Below are 15773 nucleotides of genomic sequence, written 5' to 3'. Positions count from 1 at the left end.
ATCAGCAAAACAAGCATGTTTGTGAGCATCGGGGAAAGATCTAATAGTTTGGGACAGATGAAGATGAGATAAAGAGAAAATAATCAATGGAGAAATTTGGACAAAATAGGAAAGGACAATAATAACATGGGTAGTAGTCTTAGCAAGAAAAACGGCCACCTTTTCCTCAGATGCCACAGCAAAGAAGAGGGCGGATAATGATGCAGAGGGGTTCTGAAGTGCAGAATCAGGGAGGCACAGAATTTCTGGATAGATGGCTTCAATTTTCTCAGGGAAGTAGGGGGCTAGGTCATGTGCTGAAAGATTCAGAATAATATTGGGGCTTAAGGAGCTGGTTTAGAAAAGCTGCTTCAGGGAGTTTTCTTAAATGTGGGAAGAGCAAAGAAGAAGATAATTCTGTAGCACTAAGGACCCAGTTGAGATTAGATGTCATAAATTTATAATACACCAAGTCAGCATAGTTGCATGACTTCCTCGGTGGCATTCAGCAATTCAGAGTAGAAACAGAAAGCAGATGGTTAGGGTGGCTCAAGGTTGAGGACTGACAGGGCAGAGTAGGTAGAAGGACAATGAAGCAAGAAAGTTAAAACTGGAAGATAATGCATAGTTGAACTGGCTAACTATAGGGTCAATATTGCAAAGAGAATAAAGTGAATCTATTAAGAAAACAGGGAATAAGAGAGGTGCTGAAGGTCATGGCAAGGATGAAGAATAGATTTAGAAGTGAGGTAGAGGGAGAACTGCAAGGACAGGAGATTGTGATTACAGGCATACATTGGGGATATTGCAGGTTTAATTCCAGACTACCATAAAATATCACAATAAAGCAAGTCATGAAGACGTTTTGGCTTCCCAGTGCATGTAAAGGCTACATTTATGCTATATTTTGTCTATTAAGAGTGCAATAGTATTATGTCTAAAAAATATACATACCTTAATTTAAAAACAATTTATTAGGGCAGCTAGATGGTGCAACGAATAGAGCACTGGCCCTGGATTCAGGAGAACCAGAGTTCAAGTTCGGCCTCAGACACTTACTACTTACTAGCTGTGTGATCCTGGGCAAGTCACTTAACCCCTATTGCCAAAACAAAACAAAAACAGTCTATTGCTTTAAAATGTTGTGCATTATCTAAACTTTCAGCAAGTCATAATCTTTTCTGTTGGTGGAGGGTCTTGCCTTGATGGCTTCTGACTGATCAGGGTAGTAGTTACTGAAGGTTGGTATGGCTGTAGCAACTTCTTAAAATAAGGTAACAATAAAGTTTGCTGCTTCTATTAATTCTTCCTTTCACTTCAACACTTAGAGACCATTGTAGGGTTATTAACTGGCCTAATTTCAATATTGTTGTGTCTTAGGGAATAGGGATTCCAAAGGAAAGGGAGATGGGAAGCAGAGGGTTGGTAGAGCAGTCAGAACATACACATTTATTAAGATAGTTGTATTCTATGAATGTACTTGGTGGCACCCCAAAATAATTACAATAGTACATCAAAAATCACTGATCACAGATCACCAAGACAGATATAATAATAATAATGAAAAAGTTTGAAATATTGTGAGAATTACCAAAATGTGACAGAGACCCAATGTGAGCACATGCTGTAGGAAAAATGGCACTTGCTTGATGCAGGGTTGCCCCAAATCTTCAATTTATAAAAAAAAATGCAAGATCTGTGAAGTTCAATAAAGTAAAATGCAAAAAAAAATCAAGATATGCCTATATAGAGAAAATTTCAGTGTTTTGAAATCATAGTTATATAATTGGGGGGGGTGATGATGTGATTATTCTTGTACTGGCTGAGGTAAATATGTATCTCAAGGAAGTTAAGAAGACTGATAAGAAAGTCAAATTATTTGAGGTGATATAAATAATACTGAAAAATGTGAAAAAAATGACTGTGAATACTCCTTGAGAAAGAAGGAATAGTTATCTGGAAGCCAGTAGATGAGAGAAACAAGACTTTGGACAGGATGACATATATGATTGTAACGAATTTCAAAAACAGAGGGATTGCTGAGAGATATAAGTAGAGGAGACTCTGGAAGGGACAGTAAAGACAAAGGAAAATGCCAATTTCTCCTAGCCTGAAATGTCAGGGGGCATAAAAAAAGGAGCAGCTAGTGTTGCTAAGAGTGATAAGGAATTAAAATGTTTTCTGAAGAATTTCAGTTTCCATGAGTGTCAGAATATGAAAAGAGTATGAGAAGAAACCTAGGATAAAGGGAAAGTTTGCTAATGATAGAGCAGGGGTTCCAAAAAGCACTGCAGGAGGAAAGAGTCAATCAATCGACAATCATTTATTAAGTACCTACTATGTGCCAAGGCATTATGCTAAGTACCAAGGATACAAAGAAAAGGAAAAAAAAAACCCAGTCGCTATCCTCAAATTGCTTAGTCTAAGGAAGGAGACAACATGCAGACATGTATAAACAAGATTTATACAGGATACTTTGGGGTGGTCTCAGAGGGAAGATACTAAGATTAAGGAGGACTGGGAAGGGATTCTTTTTTTTAAATTAACATTTTGTTTTTCTTAATTGCATGTAGAAACAATTTTTAAATTTTTTAAAATTTTGAATTCTAAATTTTCTTTATGCCTCTGCTTTTCTTTTCTCCCTGAAAGTTAGCAACTTAATATAAATTACACTCTTGTAATTCATGCAAAACATATTTCCATATTGTCATGTTATAAAAGAAAATACCAATCCCTCTTCCAAATAAAAAAAAATTAAATGAAAAATAAAATGCATCAATCTATGTTCCGTTGCCATCAGTTCCTTCTTTGGAGGTATATAGAATTTTTCATTATGAGTCTTTTGGAATTGTCTTGATTCATCACTTTATTGTCACAAACAGTCAAGTCATTCACAGTTGATCATTGTACAATATTACTATAACTATGTACAATGTTCTCTAGGTTCTGGTCACTTCTCTTTATGTCAGTTTAACATGAATCTTTCCAATTTTTTTCTAAAATCATCCTGATAATTTTTTCTTATAGCACAATGGAATTCCATCACAGTTATATACCAAAAACTTGTTCGCTCATTCCCCAACAGATAAACATTTGGGAGGGGATTCTTGCAAGAGGAGACATTTTAACTGAGACTTGAAGAAAGCTAGGAGAAGTTAGAAGAAAGAAATGAAAGAGACCATTCCGTGCACAGGAACAGCCAGGGAAAATGCTTGGAGTTGAGAGATAGTATGTTTTGTTTGAGGAACAACAGAGAGTATATAAATAGAGTATATAAAGAGGGATAAGATGTAAAAAATTGGAAAGGTAAAAAAGGCTCAGAACTTTGAAAGATAGAGGATTTTATAGTTAATCCTGGAGAAAATAGACCCACTGAAGTTTTTTTGAATAGGAGATTGATATGGTAAGACCTATACTTCAGAAAGACCAATTAGACAAGATGGAATGGAGAAAGGCTTATAGTCTAGGTATAAAGGGATGAGGGCTTGTACCAAGGGTAGTGGCAGTGTGAGAGAGGAGATGAGGAGACATATATGAGGGGTCTTATCAAGGTGGAAATGACAAGATAACCAATAGTTGGATATGGGTGGTAGTGGTGAGAGAGAAAAACCAAGGCTGATGCCTGAGTTATGAGCCTAGGTGATGGTATCTGATATGATCATCAGTAATAAGGATATTATGAAGAGAAGATTAGATTAGATAATAAATTCAGTTTGGGACACAATTAGCTTACGACATGAATGGAACATCCAATTTGAGATGTTTACTGGGAAGTTGGAGATTTTAACCCGGAAGAACCTCAAAGTTGGGAGGAAGATTATAATTGTACAAGGAGATTTGAAAGTCATTTGTAGAAAGAATTGGAAAAGGAGTGGATGCCCATCAATTAGGGAATGGCTGAACAAGTTGTGGTAAATGAAGGTAATGAAATATTATTATTTTATAAAAAAATTATGAACGAGTTGATTATAGAAATGCCTGGAAAGATTTACATGAACTGATGCTCATTAAAAGAAGCAGAACCTCTGTACAGGTTGTATACAATGTAGGTATACATTGTACACAATAACAGCAAGAATATGTGATGATCAACTATGAAAGGCTTGATTCTTCTTGGTAGTTCAGAAATCCAAAAGAATCCCAATAGACTTTGGATAGAAAATGGCATCTGCAACCAGAGAAAGAACTAAGGATACTGAATGTAAATCAACACACACTATGATCACTTCTTTTTTCTTTTTGTTTTTTTTTTTAAATCTCTCTCATGGTTTTTCCCATTTGCTCTGATTTTTCTCTCTCAACATAATTCATAAAACAATGTGTATTAAAATAAATAAATTTAAAAAAGAAAGTCATTTGAAGAGCTGATAATTTAAACCATGGTAGTTGATCAGATTATTGAGTGAAATAGAGAGAAGAGAAGAGGATCAAGGAAAGATTCTTGAGGAGTCCCTCCTATTACCAGGTTAAGGTAGATAAAGATCAGTAAAAGAAACGCAGGAGGAGTGGTCACATAAATAGGGGAACCAAGAGAGAGCATTGTCACAAAGAGAAGAGGGTGATCAATAGTGTCATAGGTTTTAGAGAAGGTCTAGAAGGAAGAAGAGTAGAAAAGATAATTAATTAAGATTAGTTGTGGCAATTAAAAGGATTAAATTTTGGCAATTAAAAGATCATTAATAATTTTGGAGAGAGTAGTTTTTCTTGAATGATGAGATTAAGTCAGAATGAAAAAGAGATAAGAAGCGAATTAAAAGGAAACAAAGTGAAGACAAGAGTAGGAACTGAGGATAGTACTGATCCATATACAAATATAAGTTCAGGAAGAGATGGCAAGAGAAAGGCTCCAAATGGCAATGCTGAGATTTGGGGAAGAAGAGATGAGAGGTTGCCAGCCTTTGGACGGAAGAAGTACTGGCTGATTGGAATAGACTGGAAATCAGTGGCAATGGTGCTTGGTAAAGTGAAGGAAGTTATATATCCTGCTAACTCTGGAAGGGGCCAATTTGCTTTTTATTTTCTTTCCATCAGAATCATCCTGAGGATAGAGAGAGTAAATGTAATAATAATAATAGCTAGCATCTATATAGGTTTTAAAGTTTGTAAAAGACTTTACAACAACCATTTAAAGGAAGTGCTATTATCCCCATTTTACCGATGAGGCAACTGAGGCTTGAGATTAAGTAATTTGCCCACTTTCACACAACTAGTAAATGTGAAGCAGGTTTGGAACTCAGGTCTTCCTGACTCCAAGCTCAGTGCCCTATTCACTATGCCACCTAGCTGCAAGGGCAGCCTCTAGGCATTTAATCCCAGGCTGCCGAAAGGAAATTTTTAAACATTTCCTTATGAACCTCTTCTACTGCTCCCCACGAACACAAGGGCTTTCTAGTCGTGTGGTCCGGGTCTTAATAACCGCGGAGTCTACAAGGTCTCGGATAGACCTTGAGCCCTGGGGATTGGCTTTGAGAAGTAGGCCCGTTTTGGTTCGCTTGGAAGCCTTCCCATTCCTCTGATGCTGGAAGCAGGCAAGTCAGGGTAGTCGGCAGTTGCCTTCTCCTTCAGTTTAGGCCTGAGCTGAGCATGCTCCTTGACTGGCAGTGAATCCAAGTCCCTAGGCTGTTCCCGAAGGATAGTGGCCAAAGTTAGGGCCGAGGGTAGGGATAAGGGTGATTTAGGACATGTCACTCTTCGGCACCAGGAGGGCACAAATCAGGACCCTGGGTAACCTTTTAGGAGCCTGCGGTTTCAGCCGGGTCTACTGGGGCTGCTCTCCTCGAACGGGAGCTCGAAAGTTGCATCTTCAAGGAATGGAAGGCCACAGAGAGGACGTTCTGCTTTCGGGATGGCGGACGCGGATACCAGAAGAGCCCCGGATCGTAGCACTCCTTCACCTCCTTCCTGTTTGCTTTGCCTCGCCCCGCAGCAGCTCCATCCCTCCCCGCTTCTCCCTGTCTCATACTCTAAGCCCTGAAGTCCACTTGGGATTCTCGGACAATGTCCCTATGAGAACGCAGGCGCTGACTCCGAAATTCCGAAAGCCCCGCGCGCCGCCGCGCCCGGAAGCCCGCACCTTTGCGCCTCGCGCAGCGCACCTAGGCACACCCCAGGGCTGCGGCCGGGAAACAGCCTCGGGCCTCCCCAGAGGCAGAAGCGAAGGCTAGGGGACCGACGCGGCTGGGCCGGCCCTGGCTTCCTCCTCAGCTGGGCTTTTCCGAAGGAGGGAGGGAGATAAAGAGGCAGCAGCAGGCAGGAGCTGGGCGGAGTGTCCCTGGGCCCCCTCCTCCCAGGGATGGGCGGGGGCGCTATTCCCTGCCGCTCCTCGAGGCAACAGCATCACTTTGCTGGGAGTCTTCCCAGCTAGAGAGCCGGGCCGGCGGCGGTGGCGGCGGGAGAAAGCGAGCCGAGAGGTGGAAGGGAAAAAGGTGGGTGGAAGGAAGAAGGAGAAGGAGGAAGGAAGGAAGAGAGGAAGGGCCGGCGAGAGATAGAGGGAAGCGGCAGTTTCTTCCCCCTATTGCCTGTCCCACTTTCTTCCTCCCCAGCCGAGTTTGTCCCCTTGGTCAGGAGCCGGGGAGCACTGGGCTGAGCTGCTCCAGCCCAAGCCCGATCCGGAGCAGGAGCAGGAGCAGGAACTGAGGAGAAGCTCGGCTTCGCTCGCTCGGATCGGTTTCACCGGCTGGGCTGGGCTGGGCTGGGCTGGGCTGGGCTGGGCTGGGCAAGGCTGCTGGACGCTCCTGACTGCCGGGAGAGGAGTGAGCCCGAGCGGGGACAGGAGCGGGCGCCGCTTGAGCTCTGGCAAGAGGAGACCCAGTTGCCGAGGACAGATCCTTGAGTCCCCCTGAGCTGGAGGCGCCGGCTGCTCTGGGACTTCCCCGCTGGCTGCTGCCGCCGCCGCCGCCTCTACGGCTGCTCCTGACTACCACGGCTCGGTCAGGTGAGTGAGTAGCTGCGCGCCCCAGCCCCGCGAGGCTCTCCCTGCGCCCCCAGTCCTCCCCTTCGCGCCTGGGTAGGGCCGCGGCACTCCCGGCAGCCGGAGGAGGAGGTAGGTGGCTGGCGGGATGCGAGAGATTCCTTCCCTCCAGCCCAGCCTGCTCCCCAGCTCTGCCGGTTTGCCGCCCTCTCCGCTCCTAAGGGCCCCGCTGAGGCTTTTCGTGACGTTAGTCCTGCACTTTGGGGAAAGAAGGGGCACCCGGGCTGCGAGAACTTTAAATAAAATGAAAACTCATTAAAGTGCAAATAGATGGACGGACTAGCGCTGACTTCCTCCAGGCTGGGTCGAGCGGCCCTGGAACAGACTCGCCTCTCAGTGGGGGGTGGGTGGATAGGTGGAAGGAAGGGGAAAAGGAAAAGATACAGGATCAGTGGGGATGTATTGTGCTGGAGCCAAAGCTGGATGGACTTTCATCACCCTTCGGAGTTGGAGGCAGAGAGGAGAATATGTCTCTGATATTCTAGGGCTTTTAATACTATAGAAAACTGCTTCTGGGACTGAAAGCTCCGGGTGCATTCATAAGCCAGGTGTTGGGCGAGGTTTTGATTTGTTTTATGTGTTTTTTTCTTTCTTTCACGGAATGTATAGTATGATTGACGATGTCTTTTTAATAACCCGAATTTTATTGAGAGGTGGGAGAACATCTCAGTAAGCAGAAAACTACTGAGATTATTTTCACACTATATATTTTTTTCCTGTAGTTAATTAACATTTTGATCTTTACTTACAAAATGCATATTATTGTCCTCCCCTATGCCTTCATCTTCCCTAAAGATTTACCTTTTTTCCCCTCTGGAGTTCGGTGCACTTTTGTGTCTAACTAATTTGGTTTGTTTTGAATTCAGAAGGGGGTTCTCCTTGCTCCCCCTCTTGGTTGGGTGGGGAAAGTTTAGTGAAGTCGGATCTCCGTAGTCAGGAAAGAGGCACTGACACCTGGGCATATCTCCCCTCAGCCCCTTTTCCCACTACTCCCCCCCTTCCCCCCGGAAAGTCTTTAATGCTAATTGGGGATTTCTAGTCCTAAATCCCGGACACCGGACACAGAGAATAGGGAAGTGAGCTGTTCCGTTTATACTTATTGAGGAGAGCCTTAGACACTTGGCAGGGTCTGGAGTAGTCGAAGTTCGAGGTTGGAGGGCTTGAAGTAGTGGCAATGCTTTTAAAAAAAAAAAAAAAAAAAAAAGGAAGGAAAAGAAATCCATTTGGGGACATACTTTTCTACTTTGTCCCAGAAATGCTCTTTTTTTCTTGAAACCTTTTCCTTCCTCTGAGTGTATTTTTTTTCCTCACCACACCCTCCTCCTTTAACTAGGTCCCCCTTAAGTAGCTGTTGTTACCAGGATGCAGTCAAGAGCCTTCAATGAGAGGGGCTCCCTCTCTCGTTTCCATCTCACTTATTCCTACCTGAAAAGCAACATTTCTTTCACTTAGATCTTGTCTTTTGAAGGCTGCTCAGGGTTGGGGCTTTTAGGCTGTTAAGGAAATGGGAGGGTGGGGTGGTCAGACCTTTTTTGGAAAGTGCACACTCACTCACTCTTTCCAGTCTGGCCCCTTGAGTTCCTGCTGGAAGTTTGCGGATTGGTCTATACCATGAACAGTGTGATATATTGGAAAGAATACAGGATTGGCAGCTAGAAAACCCCAATTGGTTTTTTATTAATATTAACTCACTCGTCAATAAGGCCCTGAAGAGGAAAGGATTTGCAAATGTTTTCTTCTTTAGAGCCTCATTTGGCAGTCCCTTAGGCCTCTTTCAGATCTGATACTTGGTCACAGGGAATTGGTGACCTAGCTTCCAAGTCCTTGCAGAGGAGGAACCAACAACTGGTGTTGTCTGTCTTCTGAACTGTACATTTCTTGGCCTCTCAAACTTGAATATATATATATATATATATATATATATATATATATATATCTGTATATTTTCCCCAGGTGTTATAGTTTTTCCCCCTAGCAATAGTAAGTGCGGCTAGAGAACAAAGGGAAAGCTGCTCTTGGGTGCTGGGATTGTCTGGCCCCTCTTGGGGTTAGATGTCCCTTAAGAGACTTTAGACTTTAGGATTTCTTCCAGGCTCCACATTAAATAGCAGCAACATGGTGCAGTCAGAGAGATGGGGGTGTTGTTTGCCCTTCATTCTTGAAAATGACCATGAGGGGAAGTAGTTCTATAACATCCAAATGAATTGGTTTTAAGTGAGGGAAGGCTATGTAAGGTCATCTGCCTCATTTTCTCCTTCGGAGCCATCTGAGTCCAGTGGCAAGATATAGATCAAAATGACAAAGCATTGGGTAGAAGTACTGGATTTGGAGTCTGAGGACAGATTAAAAGTCTATGCCATTTATCATCTGGATGACCTTGATCAAGTCACTTAACCCCTGTTGAATTAGAGAATTAGACCAAATGACCTCTAAGATCCATCCTTGAGTCTAAGATCAGATGATCCTTGAGGCCCCTTAAGAGCCCCAAGGTTTTGTGATTTCACATGAACCCAATTGGGGTGAGTGGAGACAGGGATATACGGAGAAACAGCATAACCATTTTCCCTTCTCTGGGTGATACCCTGAAAGCAAAGTGTCCTTTGCTTCACCTTGGACTAATGCTAGTGGGGAAGGGGACACACACACACACACACACGCGCGCGCGCGCGCGCTACCTTTCATAATTCTCTGGTCTGTCTTCCTAATAGCAGCTTTGTGAGGTAGGAAGGATAAACATCCAGCTCCTCTTTTGAATTCATAAGCTTCTAAATTAAACTTTTGCTGACACCTGCTCCCTCCACCCAGCCAAAGAAAATGGAAGAGATACTGAGTGCCTATAGTTTTCAGACTGAGGAAAGTGTATTTGCAGAATGACTGAGGGATGGAAGGTGAATGGAAGTTGTAGCCTGAGCTGGGAGACTATTCTGTCATTAGCTACATAGTAATAGCAGAATCTCCAATTTGGATCTGATGTCCAGAGAATAACCTATCAGGAGCAACCAAAACCCGCCCTTGAGAAATGGATAATCAATAATTGATTAACATGAAATACTTACTGGGTGAAGAATGCCTCTTCTCTCATCACACAGACCAGACCCTTTTTGGTGTGCCATGTTGTATAGTGACTTACAATCCAAACTCAGGCCCTACACATTAATACCCTGATAGGTTATTTATTTACCCGGGACCCACACTAAGCAAGAGTGAATTATGTTTCCTCAGCATTGATTTTTTTAAAAGACCCCAAATTAAAAAGTCAAGGCTTTCTTAGCGTAAGGTCAAGGATTAATTATTTACATGGAGACATCAATCAGCAAGTGTGGATGACTTATTTATAAATCACCCAAGCTGCAAAAGTCAAGGCTCCTTCTGATTTCCTGTCACTGCCAAAACATAGAAGATCCAAGCTGGGCCTGTGTGACCTTTGGATTTGGGAAAGTTTCCTCTCTGCTGGCATCTGGAGGAAGATGCTTTGTAACTTGAGTTGCTTTCTGATGTGCCTTTTTAATCTTGTAAGCGGAATGTCACTTGGGAAATTTCATGCATATTTGCTGTGTTTCAGTAATGAACATTTACTGATTACAGGGCATCCAGGGAATTTAGCTTTTTAAACATTTATTCAAATCTCTGTTTATGTAAGCTAATAAGTCTGGAAAAGTTCAGGAACTCACTTTCTTGGGCCACATGGTTATTTAAAAAGTGTTTGGGGCTTATTTCAGTCTTTGTCTCCAGTTCATTTTTTTGAAAACTGCAACATGACATGGTCCTGCATGGAAACTTTGTGAAGATGCATCGTATTGCTCTTACTCACAATTAATGCCAGAAATCAATTGCCTTCCATGCTTTTTATGACTTTGCTGATCACAGGCAGGATGGCACTGTAAAAGCTTTTATTACTATGTGTTGATTACTTCTGTGGTGGGAAGGGGACAGCTGAGGAAGTTTGCTGGGAGATGTTGGTGCTTGAGAATCAAATCACAGAGAGCAGGATCCTTCTAGGGCAGAGATGGGGATCATCTGAATGGCCCGAGAAATCATTTGATCTGGCCCTGCCAGGGCAATTGCAAACAATAATGAGTTAAAAGGTAGGTACAATAACCTTCCACTGTTTGAGCTCTTAAGTTGATAATTTTGTATGGCCTGCAAATGATGTTATAAATATCCAAATAGCCCTTGTCAGGAAAAAAAAGTTTCCCATTCCTGTTCTAGGGATGGGAACCTTCTCAGAGCATCTTTGAGGTCTCATTGTAGTGCTTGGTTTAGTTTAATGCAGACTCTGACTGGCTTATTGTCTAGGCACCAAAAGGGATATTTAGCTATACAATATTGCCTGCATCTATTTTTAATTTGGAAAAACGTACAACACAACCCCTACCTCCTCATCTCCTTCTCCAGTTTCACTATTGTAGAAATCTTAAAATTTTCCAACAAGAGGACGTGTTAACATAGCCTGGACAGTAATGTTGGTAAAAGAATTCACTTTCTGAATGAATAATGAATGCCATTAGAATCAGTAAACATTGTAGAAGGGAATTAGCCAAACCATTAGGACATAACAAGTTACACACTCAGGGTTAATGTAGTGGTTTAAGAAGGTGATGCCTTTGTCTGTGGGGTCTGCCTTATAATGATCAGTTAAAGACTTTGTGCCAGATCACATGGATCATTGTGACTTTTTGCTTATAAATGGAAATCCTTTCTGCCCAAGAGTGTTAGGAAGCCTAAAGCTGAACAGATCTGTGCTGAGAGAGCAAACTATTCCAGGAGTCCCATTACAGGAGTCTGAGCAGAGGGACTCTATGCAACCCTCTAGGCAGAATGTTGTTATTGTTCAGTCATGTCTGACTATTTGTGACTCTGTGGACCATAGCATGCCAGGCTTTTCTATACAACTTCTGATCTGAAGGATTCATCTTCTGGTGTCATATCTTATAGTATTTTAATGCTGTTCATGGGGTTTTCTTGGCAAAGATACTAAAGTGGCTTGCCATTTCCTTCTCCAGTGGATCATCTTTTGTCATTCTCTCCACTATGACCTGTCCATCTTGGTAACCCTTCATGTCATAGTTTCCTTGACCTGTGAAAGCTCCTCCACCATGACACGACAAAGATACAGGAGAGACAGGCTCCAGAAGGGCTATTTTGTCACACATCACACAAAGAAAGTCAGATGACATCTGTGGGTATAAATGAATGCAAAGTTTTAGGAGCTAAAGTAGTACTACTCTCTAGCTTCCATTCTTTTCAAATTTCTTGTCATAGAAAAGATTCAACATTCAAGATTGACCTTGAGCTGGAAGAAACCTTCAAGGTTACCTAGTCTAGTCAAACTAAATCAGACAGAAGAATTCCTGTAGGTTACATATTGACTTAGTTTTAAAAAGTAATGTTATCTATGTTTCATTAGATTTTTATTTATTTTATTAAATATTTCCCAATTCTATTGTTAAGGGAAGGAATGTTTTACATTTGATAGTCCAGCCCTCTTATTCTACAAAGGAGAAACCTCAGGCTTAAGAAGATAGTTAGGTAGCTTACTGAATAGAGCACAGAATCTGGAGTCAGAAAGACCTGAATTCAAATCCTGCATCAGGTAGGTGACTTGGCAAGTCACTTAATTTCAGTTTATATCCTGAACTATAGAACAATGGATAATAATAACATCTATCTCCTGGAGTTATTGTGAGAATCAAATAAAAAAATATGATGTGTCCTAACAGTGCAATTTTAAGCTTTAATGGTTTAAAACCGTACTAAGACTTGGAACATCATAAAACACTTTATAAAACTTAAAACCTTTGCAAACCTGCCATTTTGTTACTATACAAATATGTGATGCTATTATTATTATTATTATTATTATTATTATCATGATCATCATTATTCAGTCACAGAGGTTCAGAGTGGCAGAGCCCAAATTTGAAAGTCGAATGTTTGACCCTGAACACTGTAGTAGGAAAAGTAAGAGCTGCTAGCATCGGTAGGGAGGGAAATAGTCTGTAAGGGGCCTTGCTGGTTAACAATGTTCTTAGGTTGGTTAAAAATTCAACTTTAGTCCCAGCCTTGGGCAGGAGGGGGGAATGCCTGTGTTCACATCAGTTGACAAGAAGAAACAATATTGATTCTCTCTCAAAAGCAACCTTTTGGAAAGTCACGGTTTGCACATATACATTCCTGGGGGTCTGAGCTTTGCACGTGTGGGATCATACTAAGGCAGCTGCCCAGTTTTCACTCTCTCCTTCCTCATCTTTGTCTCCTGTTCTTCCTTCAGCTAAAATTCCACCTTCTGCAAGAAACCTTTCCCAAGCCTCCTTAATACTAGTGGAAGGCTAGTGCCTTTCCTCTGAGATTATCTCTAATTTATCATGTGTGTAATTTGTTTGCAGTTGTTTGCATGTTATCTCCTTCATTAGACTGAGGTACTTGGGAGCACAGACTTTTTTTGTCTTTTCTGTTATCTCTAGCACTTTGCACAGTGTCTGGTGCATAGTAGATGCTTAATAAATACTTTGTAGGTCTAATCTTACAAACATTTATTAAACATCTGTTGTGTTGAAGACATTGTCCCAGGGGTGGGGTAGACCCATTTAGAGACTGGCTTCTGGGTAAATGAACAAGGCAGCTCCTGAAGGCTTGCTGGATTGCCAGTGTTGGAGTTAGAACTGAATCCTCAGCTGATTCTTTAACTCTGCTCAGTACCTAAGGACTGGAATGTTTTTTTTCTCTGGACATCTGGGAAGCTCTCTTTGAGAGAGCTTATCTGATTGATATAGTTAAGGCATATTTAGTAATAGGAGTATGAAGAACAGTACCCTGATAACTTCTCCCTCTACCCAAGTACCTAGATAAATAATACTTTTTGCATTTTTCCATTGTATGGCACTTAGGAGGAAAGGAACAAACATTTAAGTGCTAGGCACTGTACTAAGTTATTTATAAATGTCTCATCCTCATAGTAACCCTTTGTTATTGAACTATTACTGTAGGTGTTACTTTCATCACCATTTTACAGATGAGGAAACAAGGCACCTAGAGATTAAATGTCTTACCCAGAATCACACAGCTGGTTATTAACTGAAGCTAGATTTGAACCTGAGATTTCCTGATTCCAAGCTCAGCTTCATGTCTATTTTGCTACCCAGCTGATATTCTTTAAGTGGTGTCCCAAGTGTTTTTATATTGGATTAAACTAGAAAAGGATCGGTTGCATGCTTCTAACAGATAACAGTGTCTTATCCTGGCCACCTCACTCATTTCTAGGTAAGTCTTTGTGTTTAAAGGCTCAGAGGACTGGACAGCAGCTGGAGGCTAACTAGCTGGAGTCAGGAAAGCCTGAATTTGTAACCTGCCTTAGACACTTGGTAGTTTCATGACCCCTGTGCACATAAGTGTCAGCTTCAGTTTCTTCATTTGTATCATGAAGATTGCAATTATACTTACCTCAGTGGGTGGTTGTAAGGCTTAAATTAGATCATATGTGTAAAACACTTACCTAAACTTAGACTTTTATATGAATATCAGTTATTATTAATTTTTGTCATGACCTGCAAACTGGATTTGTTTTCTCATGAGGTAAATAGGCACTGGCCTGCCAGTAAATGTTTAACAACCAGCTCACCCCCAACTTATATATATATATATATATATATATATATATATATATATATATAAAGTATATATAATTTTTACATATATGATACATTTTAAAGTTTGATCTGAAATACTAACATTTTCTATTGCTCTCCACTCTGTTGTTGTTGTTTGTCATTTGTTCTCAGAGAGGGGCATGACATCAGCCAGGTGATACCATAACATGCAAGTGAATTAGATTTAGGTGAGGGAGGCTGTGCAAAGTCACACTTTCTCCTCCGGAATCCTTTGTGTTTTAGGGGCATTTCAGAAATCAGAATGACTTGTATATGGCCCTGGAAGCAGCATGAGACCTTGACCTTTTTAAGCTAAGGTCTTTTTGGCTGAGGCAACCGGGCTCGGTTGTTGTTTGTCCTTCGTTCTTAAAGGGGACTATGGGAGGTGATGCTATGCACGCAATTGAATTGGATTTAAATGAGGGAGGGCTGTCTTGAGTCACCTGCCTCACTTTTGCCTCTAGAACCATCTGAGTCCAGTGGTCAGATAGAGGACAGGTTGACTGGAGATGGCCCTCAATGCAGTGGGAGAAAACAAATAAAATAGTAAGTCAAACCCTGATTTGTACATTGCCAATTTTTAAGGTATAAATGTTTACCCTAAAAATTTAATAGTTGATTCTGGGTTTGAGCCATCTCCAGTACACAACTGGTAATAGGAGATTAAATGCAAGCAACACTGGAAAGGCAGTTTCCTAATCCTGAAGGTTTCCCCACAGGTCCCCAGCAGCTCTCCAAGGTGCTGACTGTCCTTTAACCTTTACTTCTTTCTTCCCACCTCTTCTTAAACCCAGGCAGATGTTCTTGGTATTGACTGGTTACATAGACTTCATCCTTGTCACCAACTGCAGAGTGGTATTATTGAAAGGACTCTGGATGTAGAGTCAGAAGACCTGGATGTGATTTCTGACTCAGCTACTTACTAGCTATGTGACCTCAGGCTAGTTGGTTTCTTTCTCTGAACTTCAATTACACCATCAATAAAATGAGGAAGTTAGATTAATTCAGATGAAAGCACTTTTCAACTCCAAAGCCTATAATCCTGTGAACTCGTTCTGCCCCCGCCTCTCGCCTCGTCTTGGTATTCTGTTAAATCCTATGGTTTCTGTGACCCTCATGTTTCATGACACCATGTTTCACCCATCCTGGCTCCCTGATTTGCACTACGTGGTCTAGCA

The 15773-nt window shown here is 41.7% G+C and overlaps 1 protein-coding gene across 1 annotated transcript in view; it reads left to right on the top strand.

Moving 5' to 3' along the window:
- The first annotated feature begins 5438 nt into the window (after positions 1-5438).
- Positions 5439-15773, top strand: part of CHST8 (carbohydrate sulfotransferase 8) — a 200921-nt gene continuing 190586 nt past the window's right edge. Inside the window, exon 1 of the mRNA XM_023494149.2 lies at positions 5439-6913. The gene's annotated coding sequence lies outside the window, so the exon portion shown is untranslated. The remainder of the gene's footprint in view (positions 6914-15773) is intronic.

The sequence above is a fragment of the Sarcophilus harrisii genome, chromosome 2 (assembly GCF_902635505.1).
Source record: "Sarcophilus harrisii chromosome 2, mSarHar1.11, whole genome shotgun sequence".
Classification (NCBI taxonomy): Eukaryota; Metazoa; Chordata; class Mammalia; order Dasyuromorphia; family Dasyuridae; genus Sarcophilus; species Sarcophilus harrisii.
The sequence above is the reverse complement of the archived record's forward strand: the minus strand, read 5'-3'. Positions and strand labels throughout refer to the sequence as shown.